Source organism: Macrobrachium rosenbergii, chromosome 8 (genome assembly GCF_040412425.1).
Source record: "Macrobrachium rosenbergii isolate ZJJX-2024 chromosome 8, ASM4041242v1, whole genome shotgun sequence".
Taxonomy (NCBI): Eukaryota; Metazoa; Arthropoda; class Malacostraca; order Decapoda; family Palaemonidae; genus Macrobrachium; species Macrobrachium rosenbergii.
Window position 1 is genome coordinate 1,407,401 of NC_089748.1, and position 24,945 is coordinate 1,432,345.

At 35.3% G+C, this 24,945-nt stretch overlaps 1 pseudogene; it reads left to right on the plus strand.

The window, feature by feature from the left end:
- Window positions 1-20,169: 20,169 nt before the first annotated feature.
- LOC136841303 (uncharacterized) lies at window positions 20,170-22,866 on the plus strand (annotated as a pseudogene).
- The last annotated feature ends 2,079 nt before the right edge of the window (window positions 22,867-24,945 follow it).

A 24,945-nucleotide genomic window follows, 5' to 3' on the forward strand; every position in this document is an offset into this window, starting at 1 on the left:
AATCTGAAAGTTAAGTATACCTAGCTTAACCAGACCACTGAGCTGATTAACAGCTCTCCTAGGGCTGGCCCAAAGGATTAGATTTATTTTATGTGGCTAAGAACCAACTGGTTACCTAGCAACGGGACCTTCAACTTATTGTGGAATCCGAACCACATTCCTCTATTTCTTCATTGGCCGGTCGGAGAGTCGAAAGCTGAGCCAACAGCGTGCTAGCCGAGAGTTCTACCCACCCCTCCTTTGAAGAATCAAAGAGACGAAAGCATTTTCATAGGTGCGTTTTTTCACTTTGAAGGTATGTTATGAATATTTTTGATAGAGAAGGAGATATTTTTGATATTACGTTGTGAATCTTTGATTGGTGTGTAATGAATAGGGAGAGGGAGGTTTCAATGATGCATGTATTTTTTCCCCTTTGTTCAGTATCTAAATAATACATTTGATTTGGAGGTATTTTATTCACTTTGGCCTAATCGCCGATTTTCTATTTTGTATAACAGTGGAGTTCACAACCGTGTAACCTAGAAACTGAACTGCTGCAAAACCCATAAATAAACATCTTATCTGCATATTCGACAATACTGGAACGGTAAGACACTGTCTCCAGCTTCTTGCTCTCAAAATGAATCTGGAATTTGACACTTGTAGCCCGGACACGCTCACTTATCTTGGCAGAAAAGCGAGAATGTTCAGAGTAACAAGTGAACTGATCAGCTCCATCCCCTTCCCGAAGCCCCACACCCCTAAATATTCACTCCGACATCCCGTACGCCATCTTACTTGCCTGTCTAATGATAACACTTATTTAAAAAATTCACCTCTCCAACAAACGAAGCCTTAAAATGCATATGCTTATGGAACATTTTCTGTTCAGAGTGACATTTTCTTTCATTTCCCAAAATATTTGCATAAACTTGTTTTACCACCCAAAAGGACAAACACACACACACACACACACACACACACACACACACACACACACACACACACACACACACATATATATGATATATATATATCTTCTATATATATATATCTATATTTGTGTGTGTGTAAAATAATCATTAGCAGCCAAGTGCTACAAACTTAATAATCATCTGTCGTGGTGGAGGTAAGTTTATGTCAACTCTAAGTATAAAGACCTGAATTCGACTTGCATATGTATATATGAGTTGATATCAAGTTGTACCTCGCTTGATGGCTCAGTGGTCAAAGTCAGTGGATAGTGAATTGTATATTAAACGAAATCTGCAACATAATATTTGTTACTAAAAAGAACGTTGCGTGTATGGGGCAAACATATATATATATATATATATATATATATATATATATATATATATATATATATATATATATATATATATATATATATATATATATATATATATATATATATATATATATATATATATATATATATATATATATATATATATATATATATATATATATATATATATATATTTGTCCCATACACCGTAATTCTTTATAGTAACAAAAATTATGTCGCAGATTTCGTTTAATAAGTTTTTCACTATCCACTAACTCCCCACCACTGAGTCATCAAGCAAGTACAACTCTGATATCAACTCATTTAAACATATGCAAGTCAGCCTCATCAGGTTATAATTAGAGTTGACATAAACTTACCTCCACCACGACAGATGATTATTAAGTTTGTAACACTTGACTACTAATGAATTTTTTTACACACACACGACTGCATATATATATATTGATATATATATATATATATATATATATATATATATATATATATATATATATTATATATATATATATATATATATATATATATACATATGACACACACACACGTGCACACAAGAATACAAAAGTCATTTACTGTATTTAAGAAAGCTGCTGAACATCGTCTATTCTTACGGCTGGAAGTCAGCGCCTGAAGACAAAATAGCTTGTTCGGTTCGAGAGACCTGAAAGTCAGTTTTTCCGGACGAATAGTTGAAAAAGTGCTTTCCTCAAAGCGGCTAGATGACTTTCCAGTTTATGGGAATCAAGTGTCAGAGGGTGGCAATCTTGGAAAAGTTCACTTCGGACGAAATCCTACCCACGTACTTCTTTCATGCTCTCATTTCTACTCTTAATTCATGTGGTAAAGATTCATTTTATCCATTAAATGTTGTCATTCCGGATTTGGCTCTTGTTCTTTTCGGTATACATCACCAGTGCCGCTGTTATTGTTGTTGCTGCTACATGAAGTTGAACTCATGAATATTTTGCTGACACTCAAACGCACACGAGAATGGTCAAATATGTATATATAATATATATATATATATATATATATATATATATATATATATATATATATATATATATATATATATATATATGTATATATATATATATTATATATATATAATGTATAATATATATATATATATATATATATATATATATATATATGCATATATATATATATGTATATATATATGTATATGTATATATATATATATATATATATATATATATATATATATATATATATATATATATATATATATATATATATATATATATATATATATATATATATATATATATATATATATATATATATATATACAAGCGTTGACCACCGCTGTTTGAACTAAATCACCTGCAGTATCTCTAACAATGATCCTCACTCTCATCGTGAATTTGTAATGAAAATTTTTGATATCTTCACAGTAATCCTAAGCTGAAAGTACATTTTGGTGGTACAGAAGTAGATGGGTTCACCATTTAGAAAATCTCTTCCCGAGACTTATTTTTAGCTCTTTAATTGTGAGCGAAACTTTCTTCTAAAAAAAAAAGTAAATATAAGACTCAATTCCCTTAGCCCCTGGCAATGGTTCCTTTGTCAGTATTGCACGATTTATGACTGCAATCATTTTGGAAAATATTTGTAATTCTTATGTATTTTTGGTTTCCCCTCGTTATTTTGACAGTAGCCGTTTTAACGATTGTGCACTACAATTTACAGGATAACCTCTTCGAGTCAGTTATTATGTTTTTATAACGGGCTCAAGTAAATTCATATTGTCTCTTTTAAAGGGACCTGATTTTCGTGTTTAGTTGCTTTCAGTCTCTACTTCAAGGAATGATCCCTTAAAAATATCAATTTGATATGTTAGAATTATCGTTTGTGTTTTGAATGTCATTTAGGTATAAGATTACGCTTCAATTTATTCATAAAGTTCATAAAATTAATTTTTATGAACATAGAATTATAAGGTTGAGTAATAATCTTGCAAAAACGTTGAAAACTTTGTGATAAATTGGTTTCGAAGAAATTGCTTTAACAATTTTTCTCTAGACTTGCCAGGGCAGCGTCGATGAGTACAAATTCAGTGGGCTGCAGGTTCTGGAGATAGTAAATATTCCTCAAAAAACAGATACAAAAGTAAATAAATGCATTGATAAACATATGAACAAATAAAATTCAATCTTTAACGTAAATTTTTCGAACAGGTTTGCCTTACTGAGAACAACTCATAACACTCCCCATGCTGTTTCAGCTGCTTCAATTAGCACATGGATCTCAACTGATTTCCGGGACACGTGTGTGCAAAGGCACTGCATATACAGTACACACCTGCATAGCTTTATTGCATCTGCTAATCTACTGGAGTCCCCGACTTCTGTACTCTTATGTAAAGCATTGAACACTGTGCATCAAGATTTACACAAAAAGGGGCACCAGAGATTGAAACTAGGCTGGCAGTTATAATGAAGCAGTTTGACAGTGCTACTAGACCTTTAGAGGATGCTGCAATGAACAAGTGAGATATTCAGCTTTCAAACTAAACAATATCATAAGGACGATTGAACTTTGCCACATCAAGTTAATGATGCATATCTCATAAATAAAACAAACATCCTCGATTTACTATGAGGAATTTTTACTTTTGTATCAAAAAAATCTTTATAATTCGTGTGCGAACCGGTTGATGAATTTCCATTTGGCGACTTATCCTTACTGATTTATTAACTTCACTACTTAATTTGTTAGTCAATAGCGTTAGCTTTGTTGTACTCGTCCTCAAATCCAGGGAATCACAAAGGGTCACGGATGTTGCCCCTGGGCAATCTTTTTATACTTCTCACTCTGAAGATGTGCGTGGGATGTCTCCACCTGACGCTTTTAGCAGCCAGATTTAGTTTTCAATACCATGGATAAAGTTCACTGACAAAGTTTCAGTCTACATTGCCCAAGTTGGTTTCTCTCAGAGAAAAACAGCACAAAGTCTGAATCATGGATAAACCACTGCACAGCAAAACATCCCAAACAGTAGCCATCCACACACAGATACACGCGTGCACATATGTACATACACACACACGTATATATATATATATATATATATATATATATATATATATATATATATATATATATATATATATATATATATATATATATATATATATATATATATATATATATATATATATATATATATATATATATATATATATATATATATATATATATATATATATATATATATATATATATATATATATATATATACATATTATATATATATATATATATATATATATATATATATATATATATATATATATATATATATATATATATATATATATATATATATATATATATATAAATATATAAAATTTTACAAACGTCGCTTAATATCAAATCAACGCTGCCTCGAGAATATCCCCGATGGGAAAGTATCACCGAAGGGAATTTATAAGTGATAAATGAACGGGCGACACAGATACGCATCCAGCAACTCCAGTCGACGTTACCACTGAGCTATCAAGAGAGGTGAGACTCGGCAGTGCCCGTCCATTTATCACTTATAAATTCCCTTCGGTGATAATTTCCCAGCATCGGGGATATTCCTGAGGCAAACGTGGATTTGATATGAAAGCGACATTTGTAGCTTCATGATTGTATATAAATCACGGTGATGAAAATGATAAATATATATATATATATATATATATATATATATATATATAAAAAAATATATATATATATATATATATATATATATATATATATATATATATATATATATATATATATATATATATATATATATATATATATATATATATATATATATATATATATATATATATATATATATATACCATATATATATATGGCACACACATATATATATATATATATATATATATATATATATATATATATATATATATATATATATATATATAATGAAGGCAGGGGAAGCACACCAACAGGTCAAGAAAGTCATATTTATTCAATTGCAACGTTTCGAGGCCAACAGCAGGCATCATTTTCAAGCTACAATTAATAATACCTAATTAGTACAATAAAATTAAGTGACTAATATTAAAATACACAATATAAATTACATTAAAACCAGTGAAGTTAAAAATATGAATAAGGACCAACCGTTGAGTATGGAGGCAGAGGAAGGACTGACCAGAAACGTAAACAGTTCACGAGAGATAAAGAGGTGTAGACGTGGCATGGGTGTTCAGTGTGGCGACCAGTTTTTTAATAAGCAATGATTCATTAATTGCTAAAAGTTTGTGATTAGAGGCTCTGCCCAAAACCTTAAAGTCAGTTTGACGCCGAGAGGTTTTTAGCTTTCATTAATTCATTTCATCCTAATATTGAATTTACGATTGAACACGAGACTAACAACCAGTTGCACTTTTTAGATATTTTAATAATACGATCTCATCAAGGCTTCTCTACTTCTGTTTTTAGAAAAAAGACATTACTGGTCTTGGTACAAATTTTTATAGTTTTTGTTCTAAAGAACAAAAACTATAAAAATTTGATTTTAAGATCAATTCCGTATTAACCATGCTTCACCGAGCCTTTGTATTATCCTCTAGTTGGCAAACTTTCCACAATGAAATCACGTTCCTGCAAAAATACTTTAACAACAACTGCTTACCCACCCACTTATTCTTTAAACATGTCTCCAAATTTTTGAATAACATTTTTGTTCCACGACATCCTACTCCTCACGTTCCTAAACTACCTTTCTATTCCAGTCTTCCTTTTATTCACGACACAATCTTTTATAAAGAACTCCGGTCTCTAATATCCGTCATCTCCCTGCCGTGAAAATCAAAATTATACCCACAAACCCACTGAATATCGGTAGCCTTTTCAGCTTCAAAGACCGTTTGGATCCTTTAATGACCTTTTGTGTTATTTATAAGTGTACTTGTCCACGATGTAATCGAGGAACCTATATTGGATCGACACATAGGTTACTTAAAGTCCGAATCGACAGTCATAGAGCTGTCAGCTATAGAACTGGCACTAAACTTTCAAATCCCTCTAATCACAAACTTTTAGCAATTAATGAATCATTGCTTATTAAAAAACTGGTCCCCACATGAACACCCATGCCACGTCTACACCTCTTTATCTCTCGTGAACTGTTTACGTTTTTGGTCTGTCCTTCCTCTGCCTCCATACTCAACGGTTGGTCCTTATTCATATTTTTAACTTCGTTGTTTCAATGTAATTTATATTGTGTATTTTAATACTTGTCACTTAATTTTATTGTACTAATTAGGTATTATTACTTGTAGCTTGAAAATGATCCCTGCTGGTTGGCCTCGAAACGTTGCAATTGAATAAATATGACTTTCTTGACCTGTTGGTGTGCTTCCCCTGCCTTCATTTTATTACTGGGTTTTGAGAAACCTCCGCCTGTTGAATATATATATATATATATATATATATATATATATATATATATATATATATATATATATATATATATATATATATATATATATACTGTATATATATGCTGCCTGGGCATAATGTCTCTCTTACATAATTTCTAGTAAAGTCATCGGCATTATTCAAAGAGACTATTCTTTTCTTTAGTCTTTGAATCTGACTACACGTTATCATTTTCATTTTCTCTTCGGGCAAACATCTCAGAAATAAAGAAAGACTATTCACGTTTCCTTCCATTTACTTCTTATAGTCGATGGACCGTTTCCTCACTATATGCGGTGTCTTCAGGATTGAAATTACAAACTGACATAAATTGTTTTTATTACCACTACATGTGGACCTAACAGCTAACCCTAAAATGTAAAAGTGACTTCAGTAGGGTGATGAATTTCTATCGGCTGGTGAGTCTCTCTCTCTCTTGCTGGTGGTCTGTGCTCTAAAGGACAATCCCAATGCTTCCTTTGTGACTAGTGACGGTGCCATGGTGTGTGCGGATTCTCACAGGTGTCTCGTGGTTTCCTTGTAGAAGGGAGGACGCAGTCTTTGTTCATTATTATGCTCAATGTAGGTCGTTGTTGATTTATAATTTTGGCTTTATTTATTTATAATCTGTGGAACCAGACTTCACTGTGCACAATCTCTGTGCTTGGTAATAATTCTTCTGGTGTCAGTTATGACCAAGGACATCACCATATGTTGGAATATTGCCCCTTGGCTGTGGTGGGTTTGCAATCTTCTGAGTCAAGTGGTATGTAGCAATTGTTGAGGGCTTGACATGTCCCTTTGGTACCATTTAGATTTATAAACCGTGTTGTTCGAGTTCCACATAAGTAGCTTTCTATGAGGAACAATGCATAATTGCACAACTTCTGTACACATCTACTTCAGACCACTTGTAAATGTAAGGGCATTCCCATGCGGTAGACATTTTTTCTTCTCCAAGGTTACATCCATGAAGAAAGTCAGTTCTCGACGCTATATTTGGTAGTGTAGTTTAGGTTGGAGTTCCTCTTCAAGGCACACTGTAGACAGGTGGCTTCATCATCAGTGGTGACAACAATGAAGATGACATCTATACATTTGGCATATATCCTCAGTTTTGGAGTTGTTATCATTATTGATCCTTCTAAATTTCAGCCCTCAACAAGGGTCTTACTGAAAACCTGAAGAGAAATCTGAACACAACAATTAAGAAAATAGATTCTGATAATGGATCCATTAAACAACCTATGATTATCAGAACTATGGGCCAGAGTATTGACTTAGCACTGTCAAGACCCATAAGATTCTGAACAAATCCATTGGCAGTTTCCCTTTACAGTTCGTCGGTATTTTGAATACACCCCCATGCTCAACCATTGCATCTCTAAAAGTAGAAAACCTACTCACGAAAGTACTACTGGATGAGATCATTGATATTATTTCAATGAATCTACCACTAGGAAGCCAAACCCTTTGACATGCCAGAAGGTGCCATTCAATGTCTGCTCCAATCCTGTACTAATGAGGCCCATTTCCTCTCACATAGGGGTGACCTCTTTCGACAGCTAGGTGATGTCGCTATGGGATCCCCTCGTGGTGTCCTGTTTTCCAATACATGTTTTGCAACATGTTCCAGAAGTTTTCGTTCACCTAACAGCAATTTGTTCTTTTGATATTTACAAGGAAATGTAATTTTCTTATTCGACTTTGGTTATTGATCATATGGTTAACAATATAAAAAAGAATGGTGAGTGAAAAATTCATATTACGAAAAATGACGAAACATTTTGAAAAATTTCATTTCAGATGATTGGGCAAAAGAGCCAAAGAAGAAACTATATTTCGAATCCAGATAAAAGCTTATTGACTAATAAAATAATATTGAATAATCATCAATGAAATCATATATAAATAAAGAAAGAATTCAACCATTATCGTTGTCAAAAACAAAAAAGAAAAAATCTCATAACGTCGTATGTTATCGTGTGACTCCACATTTGGGCAGGAAAGTTAAACTACACTGTCTCGTCACTGGCACCGATAAGATGGGCAACAGACTCAGCCGCACCACAGTCATTAACTTGCATAAGACTAATGTCTCTATTGTAGATATTGCTCAGCAGCTTAGCATAAATAAAACAACCATGTATAGAGGGATACAACAACAGAGAGAACGAGGAAATATAATAAATTCATTGTAAAAAATGGAGGACGACCCCATTGTTGCACTACTGTTAAGGATCATCATCGGATGATCACTGAAGGAGCTTCGTCTAACTCCCCCAGTGTTGCTATAAAGAGAGAACATACAACCAGTGTTGCTGCTCAAACCATCCGTAACAGGCTAGACCAAGATATTATTTCATCATACTCCTGCCAAGAAACACTTCATATCAGCGAAACACAAAGAATAGAGGCTAGGGTTTCCGTTATAATATAATCCAGTGGCCGATGATTTCTGTAAGAGTCATCTTTTGCAATGAGGAGGAGACATTCTCCACTGATGAACATGGTAGTCTTCTTCACTGCTGGCATTTAGCATTAACTAAATTAATGTTGAACTTCTTGCTAATTTTAATTCTTTAGAAACTTAGATAATAAGAAATACAAAAATAGGCATTATATATTCAGTTAACTTCATAAGAGGCTTCAAAATGATAGGCCTAAGTAGCAATGAAAGAAATGAGAAATTACACATGATAACACGGCATATATATATATATATATATATATATATATATATATATATATATATATATATATATATATATATATATATATATATATATATATATATATATATATATATATATATATATATATATATATATTATATATATATATATATATATTTGTGTGTGTGCGATTATATTTTATGTATTACAAAAATAGACGTGAAATCTGTTAGTCTAGTTCAGTATATTTTATATTAAGTTTCACTAGTTCACAATATACATAGGATTAGTCATTCAAAAATTTGATTAATAATAATGTGCAGGCAAATCTTTACAAAAGTCGTATTTGTTGATGTTAATAAGACTAATGGTTCAACTTATAACAGTCGTAGGCCTATGTCTACAAAGTTCACACATATGAAGGAGATAAAGCAACGATAGTGATGGCAATTGGAGATGAAAATATTAAAACATAAGAACAGCGATGACCTCTGAAGTATTATAGTAACATCCTTTAATTAAGTAAAGTATGACAAAAGTAAGCAGTATCAGAAAAAGCCCTGTTTAAGGAAAACTGCAGGTAATTTCTCGGACCCACCACTAGTGTTCAGTTGTTTCATGCGCTTACAACTGAGTTGCCAAATAGCGCCAGATGTCGCTATTATAAGCTGTTGTCCGAAAAGTTTTGAAGTATGTTGCAAAACATTTTTGAGTGATTGTACATGGTAGATGTTGAGGAAAGAACCTTCAATGCCCAATTGAAAGTAAGGATAACTGCCTGAGACAGAGACATCTCCATTGCTATTGACACTGATGAAGAAGCCCCCACCACTTACAGTGTAGGCTACCTTGGAGGGGAACTCCAGCCTAAAGTACACCATCTGATAAAACATTGAAGGCCAATTTCCTCTCTTGGATGCAAGCTCGATGAAGAAAGAAGGCGACTAACGAAGGCCAGTGTTAACGCTTGTGGGAAGTGCCCAGACACTTACAAACTGCACCATTTTTTTTTTCTCTTATATTTTTCAGGCCAGTGTCAGTCATAAATGTTACCTCAGTCTACTTGCTGTTGGCTAACAGTGGGTTGGCAATAAGCGGTACAACTTGTTTTTCCTAGTAAGTACCTGTAGTTTGAGGTCAGGTCATATATTCGCTCCAAACCAGGTAGGCACTTGTTAAGTGTTGCAGACCCCCTTGGGTAGGAAATGTAAATGTTACTTCAAATGAGGCCAGTGGCAATTACATTTGCACTTCTCGCCATCTTGTGCGGGTGTGGAAGTTATGGCATGGCTGGGGATAGAGTTGTTGCAGCCTTATACCCTGTGTTTATTAAAAAAAAAAGTATATATATATAAATTATATATAAATTATATATATATATATATATATATATATATATATATATATATATATATACTATATACATATATACATATATGGAATATTTATTTGGCACCAAAAAACTAGAACCATTAAAGGGAGAGAGAGAGAGAGAGAGAGAGAGAGAGAGAGAGAGAGAGAGAGAATTGTTTGTGCTAGATATCTGAAAGATGTCCTGTATCAAATGGTAATATCTAACAAAAGCCTGGGTTATGTAGTGCTGAAGGAAAAGATCCTATCGTCTTAGGTTTCTAGGTACGCTTTCGCGGGGTACTAAATAAGAAAATGTAATCTTTAAATGCAGATTAAGAAAACTGGTGTCCAATTTCGTTGAATGTCCCATTGCTTAACGATATGGGGATATGAATGCCATAACATGAAGTAGGTCCACCACTATCCGGGAACGAATGATTCACACCCAAATAATCCTCGTGAGATACAAACCATAAAACCTATCATGCAACTTGTATTGCCATCAGCCCTCAAACGTTACAAGATGATCCTTTATCAAGAATTTCAGCAATACTTGAGGCTATAAAGGTTTCCAGCACAAGGCTGTTACAACGAATTTCCTCGGTTAAACTTTTGTGATTGTATTTTCTTAGCTTCCCTTTCATTATTACCGTATTTAGAACAGTAATGTTCTGCACAAAGCTTGCATCCTTCAGAGGTTTCATTTTTTCTTAAGTGACAAAAGCTTTTCATTTAAGTTTGTTAATAACTGACTGACAAGCTCCAAACAGAACGGGAAGAGTAGGCTATTGTAAGTCAGTCTAGAATTTTGGTTTGATCATCGTCACAGTTTTGAAAGACTTTAGTGAAATTCTAACTTATAATACTTTTATTCTTATTACATCTCCTTTCGTTTACTTATCAATAACATCGTATAATATATCTTTCATTTTAATGCTCCATCATCATTTTCAGTACAACAAGGCTAAAGGGGGTTTCACACGGTCAAAGAAGTTCATGAACACGTTTGACAACATGATGTTTGAGAGTATGTTTGAACGTGTGAAGTGGGTAAACATGTTAGACCAACGTGTTTGAATGAGTTGGAAGGATGTCTGATCTGGGCTGACTTTTGTGGGCGGAGCTTGCTGGTTCGTGTTAAAGGCTGAACGTCTGAACAAGCATCAGTCTCCAAACGTCATACTTATTCAATTCTCGAGGTGGTAACATCTTTAAGCAGCTCCTTCACTGACAGCGAGACTGCTATTTCCAAGTAAAATTACAACATGAGTGATGTGTGCGACGTTAAAGACAAAGAAAGAGAAATTATGGTTGATTTCATAGAAATATATAGGAAACACCAAGCACTGTCGAGGTTAAAAACTAAAGATTATTCTAATAAGAATTTAATCGAGGAATTACATGCAAAACTAAGAGAACTTAACCCTCAGTGCACAAGGCAGGATGTGACCAAAAAATCAACTGTCTCCGTAGTTCCTTCAGAAGAGAACTACGAAAACTTGAAAGCTCCAAGAAGTCTGGCAAATCACCTGATGACATATACACACCCACTCTCTGGTATCTTGAAGACTTAATGTTCATTTGTGACCAAGAGTTGCCAAGAGAAACCACATCAAATTTGGATTGTGTTGATGAAGAGGTGAGTTGTATGGTTTTATCGTGTTATGTATCCATCTATATATCTGTCTGATTATGTATTTTATCTTATTTATTTGATTGTTATTAATTGTTGAATTATTTATTTTTGTTATATATTTATTTATTTATTTGTTTGTTTTTTATTTATTGATTTATTTATTCATGTATGTATTTATTTATTTATTGATTTAATTATTTATTTATTTATTTTTTGGCATTGGGTAGATGATGTTAATCAGCTTTATGGTCACTTTGATATAAGGATTTAAAATGTTTCCTGACTTCTTATTAAAATAATTTGCAAATTCATATAAATCTGGATTACAACATATTATATTATTAAGATTCCAAATGGCCACCCTGGATCTGAGGGTTAAACTTGAGCAAAAGGATTTTATTCAGGAATTAGTAAAAGTTACCATAATGGCCGTATTTATTTATTTATTTATTTATTTATAATTTTGGAAGAAACATTATAATAATGTAGTCATTCTCGAGGTGTGCATTACTCACTTGACCATAGGCATAACTTACATATTTTCATTATTTATATGAAGTCTCTGCCATGCTACAGGACCCACATTAACAAAGTAATCCTTAAATCTATCTCTTACTAATTTTGCAACCTCAGGATAATTTCGTGCTGAATAATTAGGATCTGCATACAAACCTGGCAAGGTTATTTTCCTTACTCTATCCTCCTTATGAAAGCTCTCCTCTGGGGAATAGTCTGAAGGGCATATTTTACGCAAATAATTTTGTAGAACAACAGATGCCAACACTACCTTTTCAATACTAGTCAATTTGAGATTGATGCACTTGTGGAAAATTCTAAAACGAGAGGCCATAATGCCGAAGGCATTTTCTGTCACTCTTCGTGCCCTTGAAAGTCTGTAGTTGAATATTCGTTTTTCATTATCTAAGTCCTTTTGAGAATAAGGTTTCAAGAAATCTGGCCTTAATGCAAATGCCTCATCGCCCACGAGATATATGGTAAAACACATTCTGAATTTGCTATTATTGACTCCAGTGGGAGGCATAGCTTTTCATCTTTGAGCCGCTTGCCAAATTCTGTATTGTCAATGACTCCTCCGTCTGATACACGACCATTAGTTCCAATGTCTGGCAAAATGAATTCGTAGTCTGCATTTACAACTGCCATCAACACGAGGCTGTTGTATCCTTTGTAATTCCAACAATAAGACCCTGATCCTGATGGCGGTGTTATCCATACATGATTTCCATCAACACCTCCGAGGCAGTGGGGAAACTGCCATCTTGACTCGGACTGTTTTCCAACAAACTTCCACTCCTCTTCTGTTGCAGGAAACTGAAACAGATACGAGATACAAGTATTTAGCTAGATTAGGCTATCTGCTTTTGTTTTATACATATAATGACCGGTATATAATTATTATTATATTATGTACCTAGTGCAAAATAAAGGTAATCAATCAATCTATCTGTAATTATAGATGGTCCAGCCCCCAAATGATGATGAAGAACCTTCGTACCAATATTCCTACACCGAAACGGAGCTGCAGAAACACAAGTAAATCAGACCACTTTTTAAACTTGGTCGCTCGAAATTTAGAGAAACGATCTGAGAAACAGGATAATCCCAATGAGACTTTTGGGAAATACGTTGGCCAAAGACTGGATACCATGGACATGACAACAGCTAGCTATGCTAGAAAACTGATAAATTATTTTCTTTTTGAAGCAGAGAATGGGAAATTGACTGCCTCTTCTAAAATTACAAATGATCCTTTACATGGATCATTTGCAACACCAGTGCCAGGGCTTTTTGGTTCTTCTCATTGCAGTGATAATTACAATAGTGACTCCAATATTTCTCAATATTTTTCACAATTTCAGCCCTTGTAACAGTTGGATAGGTTAGAGTATATTTTATTTTTTTCCTTGGTATTATTTTAGTTTTGCACATTACAACACAATAGATTTCACTATGTTTTACCTATCCTGACTATGTACTGATTTTCAACAATAAAATGAACATTATATTTTGAATATCATTACCCACCTTTAAATAGTTCTTTTTAAGAGCTTTGTAGATGGCATCACAAGTTTCTGGTATAATCATGGATAAGGTCAGCTCTTCTTTGGGCGAGTCGGCACTCGGTAGGCCGGAATTTGAGTCTCCGGCCGGCTGATGAAGAGTTAGAGGAATTTATTTCTGGTTCTCGCTATAATGTGGTTCGGATTCCACAATAAGCTGTAGGTCCCGTTGCTAAGTAACCAGTTGGTTCTTAGCCACGTAAAATAAGTCTAATCCTTCGGGCCAGGCCTAGGAGAGCTGTTAATCAGCTCAGTGGTCTGGTAAAACTAAGGTATACTTAACTTTAGCTTCATGGATAAGGTACTAGTTACGATGAGAGCAGAATATCTCAAATCTGTCAGAGATCTGCCCGTTGCTAAAAAACGTAATGTTGCGCTCAGCCGTTCATGAGGGCTAATGGATTTCCTCATAACGGTGTCTTTATGAGCAATGAATGGACTGACCAAATTCAAAAGCTCTAAATGTGTCGTCTCATCCATGCGCATATAATTACGCCAATCATCTGGCAGGAGTTTCAGCGCATTCATAATGTTGGTATGAGAAATTTGGTACCTTTTTAATAACCAGTCCTTTGTCCATGTTGACCGCTTCTTCTTTTTCTTTTCCTTGAGCGCAATCACTATCCCAACTGCCATGACCTCGTCTTGGGTAAGAGACAAGTTGCTCCTTCTCCTCTTCGTTCCGACTGAGGTTGCCTGTCTGTCTCTCTCTTTGGTTTGAACGTGTCAAAGCTCTTCAAGCATGTTGTGTTGGAGGTTTGATGAGCGTGATGAACAACATGTTTGACGTGTGAAACCCCCTTAAGCAAACACGAATACGGCAGGAGACTGATAGTTCCAAAGTATTTTCTGTCCCCTCCAAAAGTTTCCTTTTTCTCTAAAGAGCCAAAAACTATTGTCGTTTTAATGACGCAACTGCGACAATACACTTGAAAATCTTCAGTGATTTTGTAAACACGCATAAGAAAAATTTCCTATAAACAAATCATTAAACTCTTTGCCTACTTCACCTGTTCACTCTTTTTCTGTCTAGATGTATTTACAAAACATAGGTGACTATAAACTCTCTGGGCGACAAACAACACAACAAATTAGGACTTTTGTGGAGGAGATCCATTGTTCAGAGGCTTATTCTTACTCTTGAATACATAGCTAATAAGGTCATCTCAGGTAAACATGCAGTATCAAAATCATTAAATGATCTATCACTAAATACTGAAGAAGTTGATGACAACTGAATATAAATCACAACAGATTCTGAAAAATAATAAAAGTGACCTTTAGTAATGCGAATCTATTTTTCATATTCAATAATTATCTTTTGTGGATTATCTCTGAAAGGTGATGACCCGTTTCATCCCTTATTTTCACGGGACGTCCACAGGGTCAAAACCACCCAATTTTCTTATGAAGATGAAAATCTTCATCTTTATTTCCCGTTGCAAATGTTATGTTGATCTTCAACAAAGAAAAATAATGAGAAAAATAACCAACATTCACCAAAGTTAAATCTCATCTAAATTTCCACCAATTTATTCAAGCATTAATATATAAGAAAACAGTAAAAAAAAAAAAAAAAAAAAAAAAAAAAAGGAAAGTAAAACTGATAAACGTACCCTTCAGGTTAAAAGAAGGGAGAATATAATCACCTCCATGGAGGTCACAAGGTTCAACAAAGAAAATATACAGAAACGCTAAATAAAAAGAAATCATTAGCGATTCCATAAAGACTCCAAAAAAAAAAAATCGACATTCTGAATTTAATTCACGAGGGAAAATGTCACATGAGTCCAGAGCGACAAGAAAATGAGCAGACTTACTGATGTTCTCAGCAGCCTCTATAAAGAAAAAAAAAAGCACTGAGGTTTTCGTGAGGCTTCACAAAACAAGAACGAAATCACAAACTTGGCCATCATGAGCTAAACGAAAAAGAGCAAGACCATTCTCATCAGGTTAAACGGAATAAAACATTCAGAAAGGCAATTTTAATGAATTTAGTCCGAATATGTAGTGTTCAGCAAGCCTGTGAAGAATTATTAGCCTGTTGCAACCATCCTAAAGGTATTTCAACAATACTGAAACTGCACAAAAGTTATTACAAGATTATCCTTCAAACAAACTGACTGATTCGCATTAAAAGTAACGATATTGTCTTAGAACTGCTTCTTTATAAATTGATAACACATGAACCGTATCCAGCATTCTGATCCTTATTTCTTTATAGAGAGAGAGAGAGAGAGAGAGAGAGAGAGAGAGAGAGAGAGAGAGAGAGAGAGAGAGAGAGAGAGAGAGAACGACTCCCGTGTTTAATCCTATTTGAAAGCCTGTTAATTATCATCGGACCTTCCAACCAATATGTTGAAAAAAGGCAGTATTAACATTATTACTATTGTTATTATCACTATTATTAAATGAAGGATAGACTAACTCCAGGTAAAGGGAATACTTGAAATAACAGAAACTTTAGTGGCAAAGAATGCTGCACGTCACGGAATCAGAAGGACTTCTTGCAATATTTGAACCTCAGTCACAAGGGAATTTTTTTTCCATCGGAAGAACACCACGAAAGCATCATTTCCGTTACCGAACTCTGTCGGAATCCTCACTGGGGTTCAGCATTCGCCTCTGGTGTTTTATGCTTCAAAGGGGAAATCTTTACAAACCTAGTCAATTCATCCACAATAACCAACAAATGTCTGTACCCATAATTAGACTCGCAGAAATTGGAAATAAGGTCCATATGGACCCTCTGAAAAGACCTGCTATGGATAGGAAAAGAACCCAATTTACGCGAAGTAACCCTCCCTGGCTTGCATGCATTACAAACTGAACATCCCCTCACATAATCTGTACTGATGAGAGCATGTTCTTCCAAAAAAACTTCCCTTATACATTGCGATATGTCTTCTCAATACCCAACTGTGGACTACCAAACCTACAATGAACAATATCCAAAACCGTATGTACTAGGCTCTTTGGGACAATTATTTGTGTTGTATCCCCTTTATCCTCACTACTCCTCAGCTTATATTTAATTTTCCTAACTAACAAATTATCCTCTAACTCAAGACCCGCAAAAGGCAACCTATAACCCTTTCTAACTCTAAGAAAAGCCTTTGTGTCTGCCAAAATTTCATCCTCATCCTGTTTAGCCTCCACTAAACTAATATCCCAGTCTATGCAATCCCCTGATACATAACAATCACGAGAACTATCTGAATCATAAAAAAACTCCTATTAAGGGCATCAGCTACAGCCTTATGTCTACCTTCAATATACCTAAGCTTGGCGTCAAAATCCCTATTTGTCAAAAACCACCTAGCTCTCTTAGGAGAAAGATCGGGCTTATTAAAAAGATCCAACAACGGCTTCTGATCTGTAGGAGCCTCAACTTTGTTACCCAACAATAACATCTTAAAATGAACCACTAGACACTACTGCTATCGCCTCTTTGTCCGTCATGCACATAGTCATCTCATTACTCCCTTGCGTCTTAAACTTCCTGCTGCAGAACGCTATAGGAGTCAATTTGCCCTCTAATTTCTGCATAAGGCAAGCTTCTATGCCCTCGTGACTGGCATCTGTCATCAACGTGAAAGGTTGCTCAAAATCTGGACACCTCAGCACCGAGGGACTCATTAAAGCCTTTTTAATTTTTTGAAAGGCTGACTGTTGCCTCTCACCCCACACAAACTGCACATCATCCTCAACACATTTGTCAACGGAGACGATAGGGTGGAAAACCCTTTCACAAATCTCTGGAAAAATCCTGCCATGCCCAAGAAAGAATAAATCTGCTTCTTATTTTTAGGAGTATGAAAATCCACAATCGCCCTAACCTTGTCCCCATTTACCCTGACACCTTCCTTAGAAACAACATGACCCAAATATACTATCAGCTTCCTCAAGAAATCCCACCTGGCTAATTTAATTTTCAAACCCGCTAACCTGAGCCTCCTAAAAACTTCCCTAAGTACCTCTAAATGTTCTTCAATAGAATCAGTGGCAATCAAGATATCGTCCATGTAGAAAAAATTTGTTTCCCTAGCAACCCATGCAAGACTGTATTCACTAGCCTCGTAAATTTCATAGGGCTACTCGATAAACCAAATGGCATCCGCATAAATTCATAATGTCCTTCAGTAAAGAAAAAGCAGCATACTTGTGACTCTCCTCACTGTCTCTTTAGTAGGCCTCAAACAATGATCGGAAAACATCGATTGATATAAATTATAATTCATCAGATCAATAGACACGCACCAGTATCAATAAATACCGAGACATCGACACCATGCACAGATCCTCTCACAATTGGCTTTGGCTCTAAGGGCTCAACCAGAAGTCCTATATCACAAGAAACACCCATCACCTTTTACCCTTTAACTGACCGGCCTCCAGAAAATTTTCGCCCATCACTAGATCCCCCTGAAAAACCCCCTTAAGGAGCTTTCTTACCTAAGTTACCAAAACTCTGAAATGTAAGTTTAACATTATCCTAATTAAAAGACAGACAAGACTGCCAAGGGTGGTCAAAACTGTTACAACTGCCACAATATTTGAATCGGCAAAACCTCTTAATGTGTCCCTGCAGACTACAATTGAAACAACGAAACTGTGGTGTCCGAGAACTCAACTCAACCACCGACTTCTGGCTCTTCCAGACTTCAACAAAACCTTTTAAACTGTGTGTGTGTTCGATGCGTTATCCTTATCACTAAAGGTTGGGGATGAAGGAAACACCGAAATATAAAAAGTAGGTCCTTAATGTCTAGTGGAGTTGACAAACTCACAGAGGTGCAAATTATGTGCCTATATGGGAAACAGAGCGGTCCCGTACTGGCAAAACATTACTGCCAGACGGACAAGGTTCAGTCATTACATAACGTACATGATAAATACATTGGAATGACATACATTTAATACATTAGGGACGTATATACTGTAAATGGACATGAAACATAAAAGAACGTAATGCATATATATATATAAAGGTTCATACATCATACTGAACATGTCTTTCATATACCTACACTATGGACTGAATTTCCACACCCCACAACACCATAGGGTGTCCTAAGAAATTCCTGGACAGCAACCAAGTCTTGCACCTGGCGAATTAATGGCTGCAACGATGATAACCTAAATCACCTTTATTAAAATCTAATAGAGGATGACCAAAATGTGGTTTAGATGTTAAGCTGGTGAGAGTAATAGAAAAAATTTAGGATAAAAGTGAAGCATATGTTAGTATTTGCCTGGAAGAACAATGACTGGTTTGGGATATAAATGGACCCGAAACAAAGTTACACCATGTCTTATGGATGTTTGATGTCTTTATGGATAGAGTGCTGTGAGGATCAGGGAAATGGCAGTAGATACAGGTGCGAAATTTTATGATGAGAAATGGATCAGAAAAGGAATTTGGGATGCTGATGTTTGCAGATGACATACTATTGACTGAAAATAGTGAAAAGATATGTCAAAGACTAGTGAAAGAGTTGGGAATTTAGAGTAAATGACTTAAGTGTTAGCATGGATGGTGGAAAGAGTAAATCGGTAGACAGACCTATATTGTAGCAGGATGCATGCAAAAGAGTGGAAGAAAGTTTAGAGTGTCTAAGGAAACCAAGGGTGAAACGTATGAAGGGATCGTTAAGCCAACTTTCCTATTCTGGGGGTGAAGTCTAGACATTACACGCCAATGAAAGAAATAAGGGTGAGGCCACACCAGACGCGGTGAGCGTGGAGGTTGCAGGGAAGAGGTTCCCGCGGCGATTTGAAATGTAACGTATCTTATGTGAGTGGCCACACCGGGCCAGCGGGAAGACTCGACCCTCTGCAGTTACCGCCAAGCGATGTAACATGTTTTAAAATACCGCGGCGGTTTCCGGCGTCTTCACCCAAGACCACGCCATTTTCCATCAGTTGCCGAAGTGTCACGTATTCAGTCGGTCGTGATTGGACATAATGGCGACAGAGGAATTAATTGGGGAGGTGTTTCGGAGGAGAGCTTTGTGGGATCCCAGTGACCCACTCCACAAAAATAACATTGTGTTAAAAAATGCATTGGGAAGATATAAGCAATCAACTGCTTTTTGATGGTAAGTTAAAATGGTGCAATGTTGCCTTTTCCGATTTGGTGTGTGTGTGTGTGTGTATATATATATATACATTATATATATATATATATATATATATATATATATTATATCATTTCTATATAGCATATATATATATATATATATATACAGTATATATATAGAAAGACAGAAGGGGATTTTTTCCATCCATGAATGGAAAGATAACCAGACAAGATCTAAAAGATGAAGTAGGGATATTTCAAATGAAAAATTTCATATGTTTTAACAATATATTTCATGCAAATACTAAATAATTCTGAAATTATAATGGACAATGAATTTTTATGAACATGTCATATTTGCCGCAATTATATTGCCTGGTAAGGCTAAATCATTTTGCCATGGAACTCTTCCAACTCCAGTGAAATAATCCGAGAAGGCTTCCCTGATATTCAAAGCACTGTTTAGTAGCCGGCCTTGGGGTCTTGTACATGCTACTGCGCTTTGTATCATCTCTTCAGTGGCATGTGAGAAACCTGAGTTTGGCCCTTCCTTATCTATAACATAATTGTGTAATATGCATACTGCTTTAACAATCATTACTGCGGTGGTAACATCTGTCTCAATCTGTTTAGATAATAACCTCCATTTATTTGTTAGTACACCAAAACTACATTCTACAGTTCTGCAGGACTCTTGATAGACAGTAATTAAATATTCTCCTTTGGTCATCCAAGTTCCTTTGAGAAATGGCCTCATAAGGTATGGTAACAAGGGGTATCCTTCGTCAGCTATAATGACATAGGGAACTTTCACATCAGTATCAAGAAGTATAGATGGGTCTGGGATATTAAGTTGTCCAGACTCCAAAAGTCTGTACAAATCAGATGATCTGAAAAGTCCCGAGTCACTCTGCCTACCAACCCCACCAACGTCAATTGCATAAAAGTTTGCCATCAGCGTCTGCCAGTGCTTGCAGAGATATAGAGAAAATTTTTTATAATTGTAGTATGTCGAACCACTCAATGGCAGGACACTTTATTTCAATATGCTTCCCATCCAATGCTCCAATGCAGTTGGGAAAATTCCATTTCTTGTAAAAATTTTCTGCGGTTGCAAGCCACATTTCCTTAGTTGGATATGGTAAATAATCATTGTTAGAGCCTCCCAAATAATATTACAAGTTTCCTTTACAATGCCTGAAATAGTGCTTCTACCAAGACGAAAACGCAAAGCCAAAGATCGAAACGATTCACCAGTAGCGAGAAACCTGAAAAGGAGAGAAAAACAAGTAAAGCTATTGTTTTTTTATGATGATTAACGTATCGCTAATATTAGCTGATCATTATGTTTATCATGAACTTATTACTTGATATTTTTTTAAACTTGCATAGGCTTATGTTACTTTCTGGTTTATTGATATATCTTTTAATGTACCTTTCAGAGATTTCTGCTAAAAGAAAATGGAAAAACCTGAAAGACTATTATAGAAAAGAAATTAAGAAATTGGAAAACCCCAGATCTGGTGATGGAGCTTCTGAAATGGTTCATAGTACGTGGCCCTACTTCACTCAGTTGTCATTTTTGAAAGACATTTATCGGCCAGCATCTAGGAGCTCCAATTTGTGCCAAGAAGAAAACACCCAAGTAACTGAAGATGACCAGTCTGTAGCTGGTGATGACACTGAATCGGATGCAAGTCATGTTTCTCAGTCGTTCATGTCATTCACTTCTAGGCCACCGTCTCCATCTCTTTCCCTTGACAACGGGTCAACATCTCAAGATATTAGTTGGCAAACAAAACCTTCGTCGTCTAATAAGCGGCGAAGACCAAATCTAGATTACGTGGCAAGAAAAAATGAGCAACTCATTGAAATTGAAAAACAAAGTTAGAATTCTTAAGAAAGGATCAGGAAGAGAGTCTGATAATGAAGATTTGCTGTTCTTCAAAAGTCTGCTACCTTACATGAAGAAACTAAATACTACAAAGAAGCTCCGCATAAGATCACAAATACAAAATCTTTTCTTAAAAGAAATGGAAGAGGCAGAACAGAATGAGTGGCCCTCAAATGTGACCATCGGCGCCATGCAGTCGACTCCCAATCCCTACATAAACGTCCATGAGCCGACTATTTTGCACTCACAAATAAGCCCTGTTCAGCCCCCATAGACTTGTTGCCTATACAAATTCTCAGTACAGTATCACCAGTTTATGAGGTTTTCGTGCTACTTTGTACTTGTTTCATTAATATCAACAATGAATGAATAAACAAAACGACTTTTCCTTGTGTAGGCCTATGTTACTTTCTTTTATGTAAGGTTTACCATTGAGCTACTTTTTTGAATGCTGGTAATTGTTTTATTTCAACACAATGCAGCCAATTATTAATTTAGTTTTGTATAATTTGCAATTAATTCAGATTCCTTTATTTTTCTAAGTATCTCTCTCAGGAAATAACCTTATTTGCAGTTGTTTTGTAATAATAAAATCTTCAAACCCATATTTCTTTTCACTTACCTTAAAGTTATTACTAGTCTCTTTTGGGAGAGATGGGCTGCCTATAGTTCGTCGTTTGTTTTGTGAGCCTGACTTCTAGTATTGCAAGCAAAGAATCAAAAGATCGTTGGGTCATACGTAAATATTCATAAAATTTGTCTTCGTATAAACGAGACTGGCAATATAAATTGTAAAATTCACTTCTTTCCCTTCTCTGCTTATTGAAATCGTGAATCCACACTCTTTTGTACAGTCTATCGTCAAGTTTAGCACTTAGGTTTTCGATTAAAAGCAATTTCCTGCCCAAACGTGATAATGACATGCTTGCACAGAAGGATAGCTTCGACTGCTGGGAGTGATGCGTGGGAGGGTGGCGTTTCTGGTGTGGCCATGTGTCGCTTTGACGCTGCTCTCCCGCCCAAGTCGTACCTCTACCTCAACGCTTGCCGCGTCCGGTGTGGCCTTACCCTAAGGTGGAAGGTGTAGAAATAAAATGTTTGTGCAATAAAGGATTAAGTGATCTGAGGTGTTTTAGTCATGTGGACGGAATGATAGGTCAGTATAAAGAATGTATTATCAGGAAGAACTGGGAAAGAAGAGATGAAGGTCTACAAAGGGCTCGATATAGGGTACGAAAGTGTACTGGAAAGGAACAGCCTTCATATCTAGGAAGAGGGAATGCTAATAAGGTACGAAAGTGTACTGGAAAGGAACAGCCTTCATATCTAGGAAGAGGGAATGCTAATATACATGACAGAAGTGAACGTCTCATGCGTAGGCTCGACATTGCTGATTGGCTTTCTGTGTAAGCATATGATGTAGGTAGAGTACAATGGTTAGTTAACCCATTAAATCTCAAGTTTTTGTCTTCAAATTTAGTTATACTTTTAAAATTCTGCATGAATGGAGGCAAAAGGAGACCCCAAAGCACTCTCATATTCTTTCTATCAAGCTTAATAATCTTAACATAAGTTGTCCCCGAAAAATAAAGATTAATTTGGGAAAATAATCACCTGAATTTTCATGATCAATGAACGAAAAAAAAAAATAATTTCTATTACAGTGATGTGCAGCATGATATTGAAACATCATTTTGCTTTTCATATTTCCACATCATATAATCAAGACAGCTGACAAAGAATCCACTTCTGTTTTAGAAAATGGTAAAAATAATGAATAACAGTAAATGAAGTTCTCTATCTCGAACATATTCAGAGAAACGAGCCGAGCTTTTGATTTTTGGCGATATGTGCTATTTATAGCATTGATGAAACCTGTTTTATTGACAGCTGCAATTTCGTAGTGTTATATTACTGGCACTTGCGCTGCAACATACATTTCTGAAGATATATCCTTTGCCATCATATCTTCTTTTCCAACCAACCAATCATGGTGATCCACCCTACCCATACTTCTGTACAGTTATATATGTCATTTGGTTGAGGAACACTTTCCTTCGTCTTAGAATCTGTTGCCCGATGATGGGCCTTTTCAAGTGGTTCAGCTGTATCAAAGTTTACTCTGACAGTTAAACATTTGTTATTAAACCATCTAATTATCATTTGCACATTTCTGCAGTCCTGTGGCCCCCCTCTCTTTTCTTTTTTAAATCTTTATCTGACTTTAAGGGTTCATGTTTCAAATGATTTTCGCTTATAGTTCCTGTAGCTTGAAATCCTAAATTTCAGGTGCACTAATTAGTCATAACCTGTAAAATAGTTGTCAAAATATACAGAACGAGACTGTAAATCATCACCATTCTTTAGCATTTCCAACACAACCTTACAACCAATTACAAGATCTTGGCTTTCTTCCGTACCATTGCTGCCACAATAAAGCTCAAAACTGATTGGTTTCCTGTGGGAGACTAAA